The 13,018-nt window shown below is 43.8% G+C and overlaps 1 protein-coding gene across 3 annotated transcripts in view; it reads left to right on the forward strand.

Moving 5' to 3' along the window:
• The first annotated feature begins 7,538 nt into the window (after positions 1 to 7,538).
• The window catches only part of MGLL (monoglyceride lipase), a 107,584-nt gene continuing 102,104 nt past the window's right edge, over positions 7,539 to 13,018 (forward strand). The window contains exon 1 of one of the 3 annotated variants that reach the window (XM_073591904.1): positions 7,539 to 7,691. The gene's annotated coding sequence lies outside the window, so the exon portion shown is untranslated. Of the gene's footprint in view, positions 7,719 to 13,018 lie in introns of all 3 variants that reach the window. The other 2 variants (XM_073591905.1, XM_073591906.1) reach the window with 2 other exon arrangements.

Below are 13,018 nucleotides of genomic sequence, written 5' to 3' on the forward strand. Positions count from 1 at the left end.
ATAATTACTACATTACTGCTGTCATAGCTGATGCCATTAATGAAATTACAGCATATGGCTTTAACCCTTTCCTTTGCATCTGAAAGCCGCCATAAAAAAATGTATGTTTTTCTTCGTATAGATGGCTCATTGTAAAGGCAGTAAGGGGCAGTTGAGGGGCAGTAAAAGCAGGTGGTTGAGCCACATTTTTTTTCTTACCACCTCTCTTTAATCTGCAAAGGCAGCCAGATAGGGTTGTATACTTACCTTAACCGCCAAGCTTTGCTTCTCAGCGTGGAGAGAATTATCCTCTTGTCATGTTCGGCGGGCAGTACCGACCCATTCAAGTAAAGGCAGCTGTGCTGCAAGCGCATGCCCACGATTGTGGTGTGGTGGTGCGGGCTTTTAGAGATTAAAGCAGGAGGTAAGGAGACAACATAATGCTTCCAAGCCGCTTGTCAAATGTCCTCTGAATATTGAGCCATCATGGATTGCTTTTCATAGGGCAATGCATGTCAATGACCCCTTTATATAGAACTATGATATAAAAAAATGACACATACGATGCAGTCTGTCAGTACTGTTATGCCCTGTACACACGGTCGGACATTGATCGGACATTCCGACAACAAAATCCTAGGATTTTTTCCGACGGATGTTGGCTCAAACTTGTCTTGCATACACACGGTCACACAAAGTTGTCGGAAAATCCGATCGTTCTGAACGCGGTGACGTAAAACACGTACGTCGGGACTATAAACGGGGCAGTGGCCAATAGCTTTCATCTCTTTATTTATTCTGAGCATGCGTGGCACTTTGTCCGTCGGATTTGTGTACACACGATCGGAATTTCCGACAACGGATTTTGTTGTCAGAAAATTTTATATCCTGCTCTCAAACTTTGTGTGTCGGAAAATCGGATGGAAAATGTGTGATGGAGCCCACACACGGTTGGAATTTCCAACAACAAGGTCCTATCACACATTTTCCGTCGGAAAATCCGACCGTGTGTACAGGGCATTAAAGTGATTCTAAAGGATATTTTTAAAAAAAATAACAAACATGTCATACCTGCTCTGTGCAGCCCCAGTCCTCCTCCTCTCGGGTTCCCCCGCCCGCTCCATGCACATTATAAGCTAAAGGAAATGCCAGAAAAACGCTGGATGCAAAATTCTCATAATAATGTTTTTGTGCCAACTTTTAGCAGCAGTTAGGAGCATTCAGCATTTTCTTTCTGCTGGCAAATGGCTCCCAAAAATGCAAAAAAAAAACGTTTTTTTTTCTGCTCCTACAAGCTGATGCTTCAAAAACGCTTCTAGACTATAATAGTGTGCTTGGAGACATAGGATAACACTATTGGCTGCTAGAAGCAGAACAAAAAATGCTCAAAAGCTTCTGCTAGGAGCGTTTTCTTAAACGCTTGCCGACCAGCCGCCGTCATTATACGGCAGCAGGTCGACACGATCCCGCGAACCGTCGTAGATATACGTCGGCTCGCGGGATCGGGATAGCAGGCTGCACAGCGGGGGGGTGCTGATGCTCGTGGCCAACGGTCGCGATCACCGCCAGCCACGAGCGATCGCGAGCACGAGGGACAGAACACGGAAGTACGCGTGTGTAAACACACAAATCCCTGTTTTGCTCTGAGAGCAGTGACAGATTGTGAGTTTCTATTAGCTAGGAACCATGATCTGTCACTTCCTCTAGTCAGTCCCCTCCCCCTACAGTTAGAATCACCTCCAAGGGAACACAATTAACCCCTTGATCGCCCCCTAGTGTTAACCCCTTCCCTGCCATTTTTTACAGTAATCAGTGCATTTTTATAGCACTGATCGCTGTATAAATACCAATGGTCCCAAAAATGTGTCAAAATTGTCGGGTGTGTCCGCCATAATGTCGCAGTCACAATAAAAATCACAGATCTCCGCCATTACTAGTAAAAAAAATAATAATAATAAAAATGCTATAAATCTATCCCCTATTTTGTAGACGCTATAACTTTTGTGCAAACCAATCAATATACGCTTATTGCGATTTTTTTTACCAAAAATATGTAGAAGAATACGTATCAGCCTAAACTGAGGAAAAATTTGCTTTTTTAAAAAAAAAAATGGGGATATTTATTATAGCAAAAAGTACAAAATTATGTGTTTTGTTTTCAAAATTGTCGCTCTTTTTTTGTTTATAGCGCAAAAAATATAAACCGCAGAGGTGATCAAATACCACCAAAAGAAATCTCTATTTGTGGGGGAAAAAGGACGTCATTTTTGTTTGGTTGCAACCTCGCACGACCGCACAATTGTCAGTTAAAGCGACGCAGTGCCGTATCGCAAAAAATGGCCCGGTCATTCAGCAGCCAAATCTTCCGGGGCTGAAGTGGATAAAGAGGAACTGCAGTCTGCTCACATAATTTGTAATAAAAACATCTTTGCCATTCTGAAGCTTCCCTCCAACCACCTTATATTAACCACCCGCATATTATTTTATATATAGTGGGATTCTGTACTTGCCAAATATGCTGCAGAAATCTCCCTCCATTCAGCCATTTTAACTGTGGGCAGCTGAAGCTGCTGCCTGTTCACTTCCTGGATTTACACAGACACACAGAGGCATGCCTCCCGCTCTGCAGCTCTCATTGGCCCTCTTATGACCCATCCCCCCCTCCCTTCCTGGCAAACTCTCACGAGAGTGATAGAGAGAGAGAGCTGTGCATGATGTCATAAGCCTAGGCTAATGACCAGACAAGAAATAGGAAGTGGTCTATATAAGGGATTTACTGGCAGAAAAAAAATGTTTTACTATCCAAAGTTAAAAACAAGGGCAGAAGATTTAATAGAAGGAAACATGAAAAAATGACTGAAGTTCCACTTTAAGCTAATGTGCATGGAGCCTAAAAGGGGGAACTAGAGACAAAAAGGGGGGGGGCATGACTGCAAGGGGCATTGTGATGAGCAGCTGTGATTGCTAGGGGCACTGTAATGTAAAGGGGGCAATGTGATATAAAGGGGACTGCATTGATAAGGGGCACTATAATCATTACATTGCCCCTTTACAGTGCAGTCCCCTTTATATCACAGTTCCCCTATACATTACAGTGCAGGAGGACCGACTCCGTGAACATCCCATCACCAACCACCCCCCTCGAATGCCCGATGACTCCTCCCCTTCTCCCTGCCCGGTCCCTGGAAAAATTGGCAGCTCAGTCTAAAATGCCCGGGCCTATTTTTTATTCTTTTTTTTGTCCCAGTCCGGGCCTGCTGTCAATGAAGAGGTAATGTCCTCCTCAGGGGGGGCGGGGCCATGACACCCTGCACTTACAGCATGTGCTCAATCTGCTCTGGCGTCACTCAGCTTTGGAGACTGAGGACATCTTGTGGTGAAGAGGAGGTACTGCAGGGACAGCTACAGACAAAAAGTGAGTATTAACCCTTACACCGTTGTTATTAAACCTCCTGGTTTTTCGGATAGGCTACTTGGACCTGTGATTGAAGATCTGATTGCTGGTGGTGCAGTTGAAACTAACGTTCATCAGCAGGGGGACGTTTTTCTCTCAGACATAGACAGACCACTCAGCGTTTTTCTCTACTGCTGTAAAGAATGCAATATACTGCGTAATTCTGATTTCAAGATGCTCATAGACTTCAAACCACAGTCTCCCAATCTGGCCATTTACGATGATCCAAAAGTCTGTGGGTCACCTCTAGTTGATGGTAAGTCTAAAGGAGGTTGTACAATCAGCTTGTATAGTGTATAGTCAGCCTTATGGTGGCCATACATGGTGCAATAAAATTGAACGTTCAATGTCCAATTCAACAAATTGATTGCATTAGACAACGGTCAAGTGTGACAAAAATGGCGGGGATAAGCGACAGATGATGATGGTTTCGACCAACCCAAGGCTGACTATACACTATACAACATGATTGTACAATCTGCTTTAGATCAGCTATGTACCATGAGAGCCTGTGGCAGGAAAAAAAAAATCGATTGTTGGTGCGTGTTTCTTTTTTTTTGTGCCCTTTGTCTCACGCATGCACGTCCGAATCAATTGTTTTGTCAATTTGGACATCAATCGCACGATGTACAGCCACCATTCGATTGTCAGCTCCTAATGGCAATTTATGATATGTAGAGAGCTTTGTAAATTGTTGGCTCTTTATAACTGCAAACAATAAATGAATTAAACAAGATGTATGTTGGAAAACAAATAAATCTAAGCGACAGATGGGGACGAGTTCAATCGACCTAAGTCTGACCATACACTATGCAATCTGATTCTACAATCTGCTTTAGATCTGCCGTCAACTATGTCCCACGAGGGCCCGTGGCAGAGAAAGAAAAAAAAGAAATTGATTATACGGGGCCGATTGTTTGTCTCTGTCTCACACATGCAATGTATGAATCAATTGTCAATTTGGACATCGATCGATCTGATTCATCGCACCATGTATGACCACCATTAGATTGTAAGCTCCTCCAGAGCAGAGGTTGATGGTAATATACGGTATGTAGAGGGCGTCGTAAATAATTGTCGCTTTATAAGGGCCAGTTCACACCACATGCAGTCCAGTGCGTTTTTTTTCTGCATCAAAAACGCATGGAAAGTAGGTTATATGGTTTTCAATGGCATAGTTCACACCAGCGCTTGCAGTTCCATTGTGTTCCAGTTCCAGAAAAAAAAAGTAGAACATACTGCATTTTTTCTGCACTGGACTGTACTGGAACGCTGTAAAACGCATCAAAAAAGCACAGGAACGCACCCAAATGCACCAAAAACGCACTGCAACACACTTGTCCTTATTTATGGTTAAAAAAAGAGGGTGGGAAAGCACTGGACTGCATCAAAAACGCATCAAAAACGCACATGCAGAAAAGCACCTGGAACGCATCCGGACTGCGTTTCTATGGTGTGAACTGGCCCTAAATGCAAACAATAAATACATTAAGGGCCAGTTCACACCGTAGAAACGCAGTCTGGATGCGTTCCAGGTGCTTTTCTGCATGTGCGTTTTTATAGCGCTCCAGTGCATTTTTGATGCATTTTTTAATGCAGTCCAATGCATTTTCCTCCCTCTTTTTTCTTAACCTTAAATAAGGACATGTGTGTTCCAGTGCGTTTTTTGTGCATTTAGGTGCGTTCCGGTGCATTTTTGATGCATTTTACTACGTTCCAGTACAGTCCAGTGCAGAAAAAATGCAGCACCTTCTACTTTTTTTTTTTGGAACTGATCACACTGGTGTGAACTATGCCATTGAAAACCTTATAACCTACTTCCCATGCGTTTTTGATGCAGAAAAAAAAAAAAAACGCACTGGACTGCATGTGGTGTGAACTGGCCCTAAAGGAGATTGTATGATGAAAACGAATGAATCTGGTATTGGTCGAGCTAAACAAAAATGTTAGGGATAAGTGACAGATGGTGGCGGTCTCGATCAGCTCAAGGCTGACCATACAATATACTATGTGCAGCCACCATTAGATTGTAAGCTCATCAAGGCCAGAGGCTGATGGTAATCTATAGTGGGTTAGGGGCTCGGTAAATAGTTGGTGCTTTATAAATCCAAACAATAAACCATACCTCCCAACTTTTTGAGATGGGAATGAGGGACACCTACTAGCAAAAGTATGAAGGCATAGGACACACCCCCTGCCACGCCCCCTTAAAGAAGAATTATGCAAAAAAAGATTTTTTGTTATTTTTTTTTTATGTGTTTTTTTTTTTTTTTTACCTCTACTATTCCTTTATATTGACTTTTGAAATTTACAAATGCAGCAATTTAGAAATCGGATGAAAGGTTTAGCGCTGGGAAAAACTTTTTGAAAGATAAAAAGTGCATTTTATATACAGTCATATGGATCAGACCAAAATGAGGGACAAATGAGGAGGAATGAGGGACAGAGGGACATTGCTCCAAATCGGGGACAGTCCCTCAAAATCAGGGACAGCTAGGAGATATGGGTGGTGTAGTGGTTAGCACTTTCATGCAAAAGGGTCACTGGTTCAAATCCCAACCACGACACCACCTCCCTGGAGTTTGCATTGTTCTCCCTGTGCCTGCGTGGGTTTCTTCCAGCACTCCAAAGACATGCTGGTAGGTGATTGGCTCTGTCTAAATGGGCCCTAGTATGTGTATGTTTTAATGTGGGTTAGGGACCTTAGATATAGCTCCCAACGGTCCCTGATTTCGAGGGACTGTCCCTGATTTGGAGCAATGTCCCTCTGTCCCTCATTTCTCCTCATTTGTCCCTCATTTTGATCTGATCTATATAGAGTTGTATATAAAATGCACTTTTTATCTTTCAAAAAGTGTTTCCCAGTGCTAAACCTTTCATCTGTTTTCTAAACTGCCGCATTTGTAAATTCCAAAAGCCAATCTAAAGGAATAATAGTGGTAAAAAAAAGTCCCTTGTGGATTTAATTAACCTTTATTTTGTTAATTCTCCTTTAAGGGGGGTGTGGCAGGGGGCGTGTCCTATGCCTACATACATTTGCTAGTAGGTGTCCCTCGTTCCCATCTCAAAATGTTGGGAGGTATGCCTTAGATTGTAAGCTCTATGGGGGTAGGGACTGATGTGAATGTACAATATCATACCTCCCAACTTTTTGAGATGGGAATGAGGGACACCTATCACCAAAAGTATGCAGGCATAGGACACACCCCTTGCCACACCCCCTTAAAGGAGAATTGTACAAAGAAAAGAAGATTGGTTAAACCCACAAGTGCTTTTTTTTACCACTACTATTCCTTTATATTGGCTTTTGGAATTTACAAATGCAGCAATTTAGAAATCAGATGAAAGGTTTAGCGCTGGAAATCACATTTTGATAGATAAAAAGTGCATTTTATACACATCTATATTGATCAGGTCAAAATGAGGGACAAATGAGGAGGAATGAGGGACAGAGGGACATTGCTCCAAATCAGGGACAGTCCCTCCAAATCAGGGACAGTTGGGTGCTATGCAATATATATGTAAAGTGCTGTGTAAATTGACGGCAAGTACCTGAAATAAATAAATTGTACAGAGTTAATCATTGGCGGTGGTTTTTTTTTTGCTTGTTTTTTTGGCGCCCTTTGTCTTGCTCAATCAACGTCTGATTCGATTGTTTCGTTCAAATCAGACACCAATTACTCAGTTTTATTAGATTGCAAGCTCCTTGGGGCAGGGGCTGATGATAATATACAGTAATGTAAAACGCGGCGTAAACTGCCAGCATTTTATATGTGCAAAAATAAATAAATTCACTTAAATTTCCAATGACAAAGGATCTTCTTGCCTGTGTCCAGATCTTCCCGCTGCCGATGTTTGCAAACAAAGCATGATACACAGCCTCCCCACCAGACAAGCAGAGGACAACTGAACAAAACAAAAAAAATAATTAAAAAAATAGAAAAACAAAACAAACAAAAAAACGTACAGTCTCCTTTAAGAGCTGGAGCATGCAACTGAGAAAAGACCCGCCCCCTACTTAGCATGATCCCGCCCCGTCCCAGTGACAACCACGTGCTGTAGCCAGAGCTGTAGGAGAGGTGACAGCGGGGAGGGAGACCCCGCCCGCTCATCTGCCTATCCCCGCCCCTCCCCTCCTGATCGGCTGCACAGGCAGCGCTGGCTGTCAGTTAGAGGGCTGACACCGAGCTGGGCACCAGCTGCATCACCAGCATGGCACTCCAGGGTTAGGACACCTCACTGCTGGCTCTCTGGCTGGGTAAGGCTGCCAACCACAGCTTGGTGGGTAAGAGAGTACACCCCCCCCATCCTCCCCTTTCTTCCTTTCCTAGGTGGTGGGTAAGAGCTGCCAGTGTTGGAGGGTAAAGGCAGCACCCTCATCCCTATTGTTGGGTAAGCAGCAGCAGCATCCTTTGCAATGCTGGTGGGTGAAAGCATCCTGCAGGGTAAGGCAATGCCATTGACCTGTCTTCACATGGGCAGTGTCAGGGGTAAGGGAAGGTACAGCACCAGGTGGTCAAGGTGCAGCCTCTCCAGCTGTGCCAGGTGCCCGGTCCTCTTCTTCTTCTGCCTCCCCTCTATTAAATCTATTGATCCCTCAGCAGATAAAACATTGTGTTTCTCTGATTTTTTTTTTCTTTTCATCCCTTATCTATCCCCCAAGCAAATATGCTTTCCTCAATTGATCATTAAGCGAGCGAGTGAGCTAGCGTGCCAGCTGGGTAGATGAGATGGTGGTGGGGGGGATAATTCAAGTGTCTGTAGGTATTTAACGCTCCTTGGCTTGGTAAGGCAATATTGCCTCCTACTCTCTGTAGTAAAAGCAATTCTTGGCTCCGCTGCCAGACATGTCTTTGCTATTTATTTATTTTTTTGTTCCCTGTGTTTGCTGGAATAGGTATGTGCAATTGCTCTCTTGAAACGGCAAAAGCAAGCCAGAGGTCTGTTGTTGGCACATGGTGGTGGGTACAGGGTGACCTGGATTACCAGAGCTGGCGCTAGTTCCTTGGCTTGCCTTTGAGGTCCCCCCCCCCGCTGTGGGTGCAGATTGCCATCTTTTCAGATGCTGAGCATGGCTTTTTATGTTTGGAGACAGTGGCCGTGTTATTTCTTTGTATCAAGTTAGGCAACCAACCAAAAAGAGCTGCGGTGGTGTGTGAAAAGCGCACACATAAGGGAAAGATGATCGTTATTGGTTAATATAGATTGCGCTTTGAATAATGATCTTTGAAATAGCGGACCCAGTTTTGTGTGGCTCTTGTAGAACTAGAAGTCTCATCATGGTCTTCATCAGGGTTTCTCAACCTTGGGTTCCTCCAGAGGTTGCTAGGGGTTCCTTGAGCAATGAGAAATTTCTGCCTATTAGATAAGTTCCCACTGACACCATTGATCCTTTTAGTTATCTATAATGGGTAATTCTTACCTATGACCACAAGTGTAAAGAGCATTCTTCCCAATGACCACAAGTGTAAAGAGCTATCTTCCCAATGACCACAAGTGTAAAGAGCTATCTTCCCAATGACCACAAGTGTAAAGAGCACTCTTCCCACTGACCATCACACTAATGTATCATAAGTTGCAGATATAGTAACTGTTAGTAGGGGCTCCCTGAGACCAGAAGGTTATTTTTAAGGGTTCCTCTGTTTCTAAAATGTTGAGAAAGCCTGGTCTACAGCCTTGGCTTGATGGCATTCACCATAATCCACTTTTGACTTGTGAAACAATAAGACGCAGCATGCCTTTTCGTTAATCCAGGTCATGGAATAGCTAGTAATAGTTGGTCGTATTCAACCGGACATGTTCAGGAATATTGGAGACATTCTGTAGCCTCTCCAAGCCACTTCCTTGGTTCCAATGAGCGTCAAGAAGATACCCTAGCATTTATATCCATGCAGCTAGCACAGAAACCTTAATCCAGTCACTGCGTAATGTGTCAAGTCAGATGTTGATTGTCCAGGAACAGGATGGGTGGTGTGAGAGTTGGGAAACTGCTGTTCTCTTGGTTATATAATCCCATCATTGGTGTCAGGAGGGCTGCGTAGGTGTTAATCATTTGATTCACATGGCTGAATATGTCAATTGTCAAATCGTTGGGATTGACTGTTCAGTTGTGGAACTATAAGACCCAGCATCTAGGTGAAGGTTCTCATTTATCAAGGTTATGGTATAGCTAATAGTAGTTAGCTACATCCAAGACTTTTTCTGTAATGTTGAAGGCATTTTGTAGCCTCTCCAAGCCACTTTTTTTGCTTCCAATGAGTGTCAGGAAGATACCCTAGCATTTAAACCTACCTAGCTGGCACAGAAACCCCAATTCAGTCACCACAGAATGTGTCAAGGTAAATGTTGATTGTCCAAGAACAGGATGGGAGGTGTTGAGAGTTGGGAAACTGAGTGTTCTGGTTACATAATCCCATCAGTGGTGTCAGGAGGGCTGCGTAGGTGTTAATCATTTGATTCACATGGCTGAATGAGTCAATTTACATGTTGCCGGGGGTTGACTGTTTAGCTAATGAACTTTAAGACCCAACTTCTCTGTGAAGATTCTCATTTATCCAGGTCATAGTGTATCTAATAATAGTTTGATCAGAACAACTGGACTTGCTCTGTAATGTTGAAGACGTTCCTTACCTTCTCCAAGCCATGTCATTAACTCTGTGGCTTGGAGAAGTGTCAAGAAGCTGCCCTAACACTTATATCCACACAGGTTGCAGGGAAACCTTAACACAGTCACCATGGAATGTGTCAAGATAGATGTTGTCCAAAAAGCCTCCTGTTCTGATTACATAATCCCATCCTTGTGTCAGTGGTCTGCACAAGTGTTAATCATTCGATTCACATGGCTGAATGAGTCAATTGGCAAATCACAGGGGTTGACTGTCGAGCTGTGGCACTTTAAGACCCAGCATCTCTGTGAAGGTTCTCATTTATCCAGGTCATAGTATATCCAATAATAGTTTGGACAGAACAACTGGACTTGTTCTGTAATGTTGAAGACATTCTTTAGCTTCTTCAAGCCACTTCTTCAGCTCGATAAGTCAGTGTCAGAAAGATGCCCCAGCATTTATATCTACACAGGTAGCAAAGAAGCCTTAACACAGTCACCATGGAATGTATCAAGGCAGACGTTGTCCGAGAACCCTCCTGTTTTGATTACACAATCCCATCCTTGGTGTCAAGGGTCTGCATAGGTGTTAATCATTCAATCCACATGGCTGAATGTGTCTATTGATGAATCGCAGGGTTGCTTACAAGTCTCATCAAGGTCTACACCCTTGACTTAATGGTATTCAGCACCACAAGTCCCACCATAGCCCACTATTGAGTCTTTATTTGTGGAAATATAAGATTTAGCAAGTTTGTGAAGTTTCTGATTTATCCAGGTCATGGTTTATCTAGTAGTAGTTTGCTACATTTACCTGGACTTGTTCTCTAATGTTAAAGACTTCCAACCGAAGCTAAAAAACGTCTTTAACACTACAAGTCCAATTGTGACCACCAACTACCGGATTTAAGACCCAGCATTTTGGTCATGCTGGGCTTGTGGTTCTGCAGCTTGTGGAACTATAAAGCTCACCACACATTATAATCTGATAGTACAATTTTCTTCAGATCAGCCAACAACTATGTAGTGCAAGGGCTTCCCCATAGGCGTGCGCAAGGGGTGTGCCAGGTGTCCCTGGGCACACCCTAATCCTGGGGTTGGCAACCTGTCAATGGTGGGCAGGTGACAGGTAAACCACAAATCTTCCTTGCCGACCCTCAGAACCTGGACAGGAGAGGTGGCGTGGGTGGAATTTAGTGGAACCGATCTGTATTTTCCTCCTGCAGCAGCTGAAAGTAGGCTTCTCCTCTCCCTTTTGTCAACATTCAGCTGCCACAGGAGGAAAATATAGGGGATTGGTACTAATATATGCCACCCCCCGCCACCCCTCATTTCCCTGTTCCTCTTCCTTCTGTTGCCCGGGTCTCCCATGTGCTCCCTTGCTCCCCCTTCCTCCCATTGTTTCAGGATGGAGAGCGGGGAAGAGGCCGGTAAATATGTCAAACGCATATGTGTTGGAGCTTTGGGGTGCACATCCTAATGCAATAGGCTGGGCACACCTATGGGCTTCCCTAATTGGATACAATTTATTGGATACAATCTGATTGCATAGATTAGGTAGGTTGTCATTTTACATAATGTTGGTAAATTTAAAGTTGACCGTACAAAGTTTGTTTGGTCAGATTGTAACAGGTATGGTGACATACCTAGCATGTTGGTCATGCAGCAGCTGGACAAGTTCTACAGGTCTTTGTCATTGTCCTGAACTTACATCACAGCAATCTTAGTCTAATGGGAAATCTTAGTCTAATGGGAGTAATCTTAGTCTAATGGGAAACTGCAAAAAACATCTTGTACTGTCCAGAATTCTTCCTTCCATTCTGGGGAGAGCCGCCTGTGGAGAGGAGGTAATGGTGGTCATTCGAGGGCACTAAGCAGTATGGTAAAATCTTTTATTGTGTGCTCTTCGTCCAAATAATTGAACGGGGGACCTTGGTGTTTATCAAGCAATGGTTAATAGTAGAGCTCAAAGGACTTGATGTACCGATCTCTGTGGTAGGTCGAGACTCTTGGCATTCTCATTAGTGTGGTGAGAATGGGGGAGGGTTGGTACATCATCGGGGTCATTATTCTTTGGCATTTCGTTTTTGAGCCTACAGGACTACAGAACACTGCTGATCATGGTTAGGGGCTCCTACTTTTGTATCATGGGAAAATACAAGAAAAACCATCAAAAGCATTGCTGAGGGTTGACTGCCAGAGGAGGTGAACCATTCGAAATAAAATGACAATGGACAAAGATACATCGTACTGTATCTCCAAACAGGTTTTTTTTCAATTTTAAATGGGAGTGACTTAGAACCCCTGTCAATGTTTTTCTCTTATCTGTGGCTCCATTCAGCTGACCATATACTATACAATCTATTTTGGATTTTTACAAAGTAGATAGAGAAAATGCCACTCTCCCAACCAGCCACTATGACCTGTATATGAGGATTGGCTTCAGCCTAGATGTCTCCGCAAAGAAACCATGCCACTGGTACGTTTCACCCCGCTCACTGGGGCATAGTCTTAGGCTAAGCCCTGGTTGGCGGGACGAAATGGACATGGTGGGAGGGGCGAAACGCATCAGTGAGCGTGGTTTCTTGGCTGAGACATGTAGGCTGAAGCTGATCCGCATATACAAGTTATGGTGGCTGGTCTCTATTTACTGCACACATCGCTGTGGATGGGCATGCCGACCGCCTGCACCCCTTTACCTGCGGATCATGGGAATAGAAACCCTTGCTTCCTGCACCCCTTTACCTGCGGATCATGGGAATAGAAACCCTTGCTTCCTGCACCCCTTTACCTGCGGATCATGGGAATAGAAACCCTGGCTTAGAGCGCCGTTCCAAGCTTAGTCTTAGATCTTCCAAAATTCTGTAATATGAGGACGAACCTAAACAAGCCATGTAATTAGTATCAAGCAGGCTCTTGCGCTACATAGTTCATGGTGGCTCTAAGGCCTCATTCACATTTTGCGTATCTGGAATAGTGGG

The sequence above is a fragment of the Aquarana catesbeiana genome, linkage group LG07, assembly GCF_042186555.1.
Source record: "Aquarana catesbeiana isolate 2022-GZ linkage group LG07, ASM4218655v1, whole genome shotgun sequence".
NCBI lineage: Eukaryota > Metazoa > Chordata > Amphibia > Anura > Ranidae > Aquarana > Aquarana catesbeiana.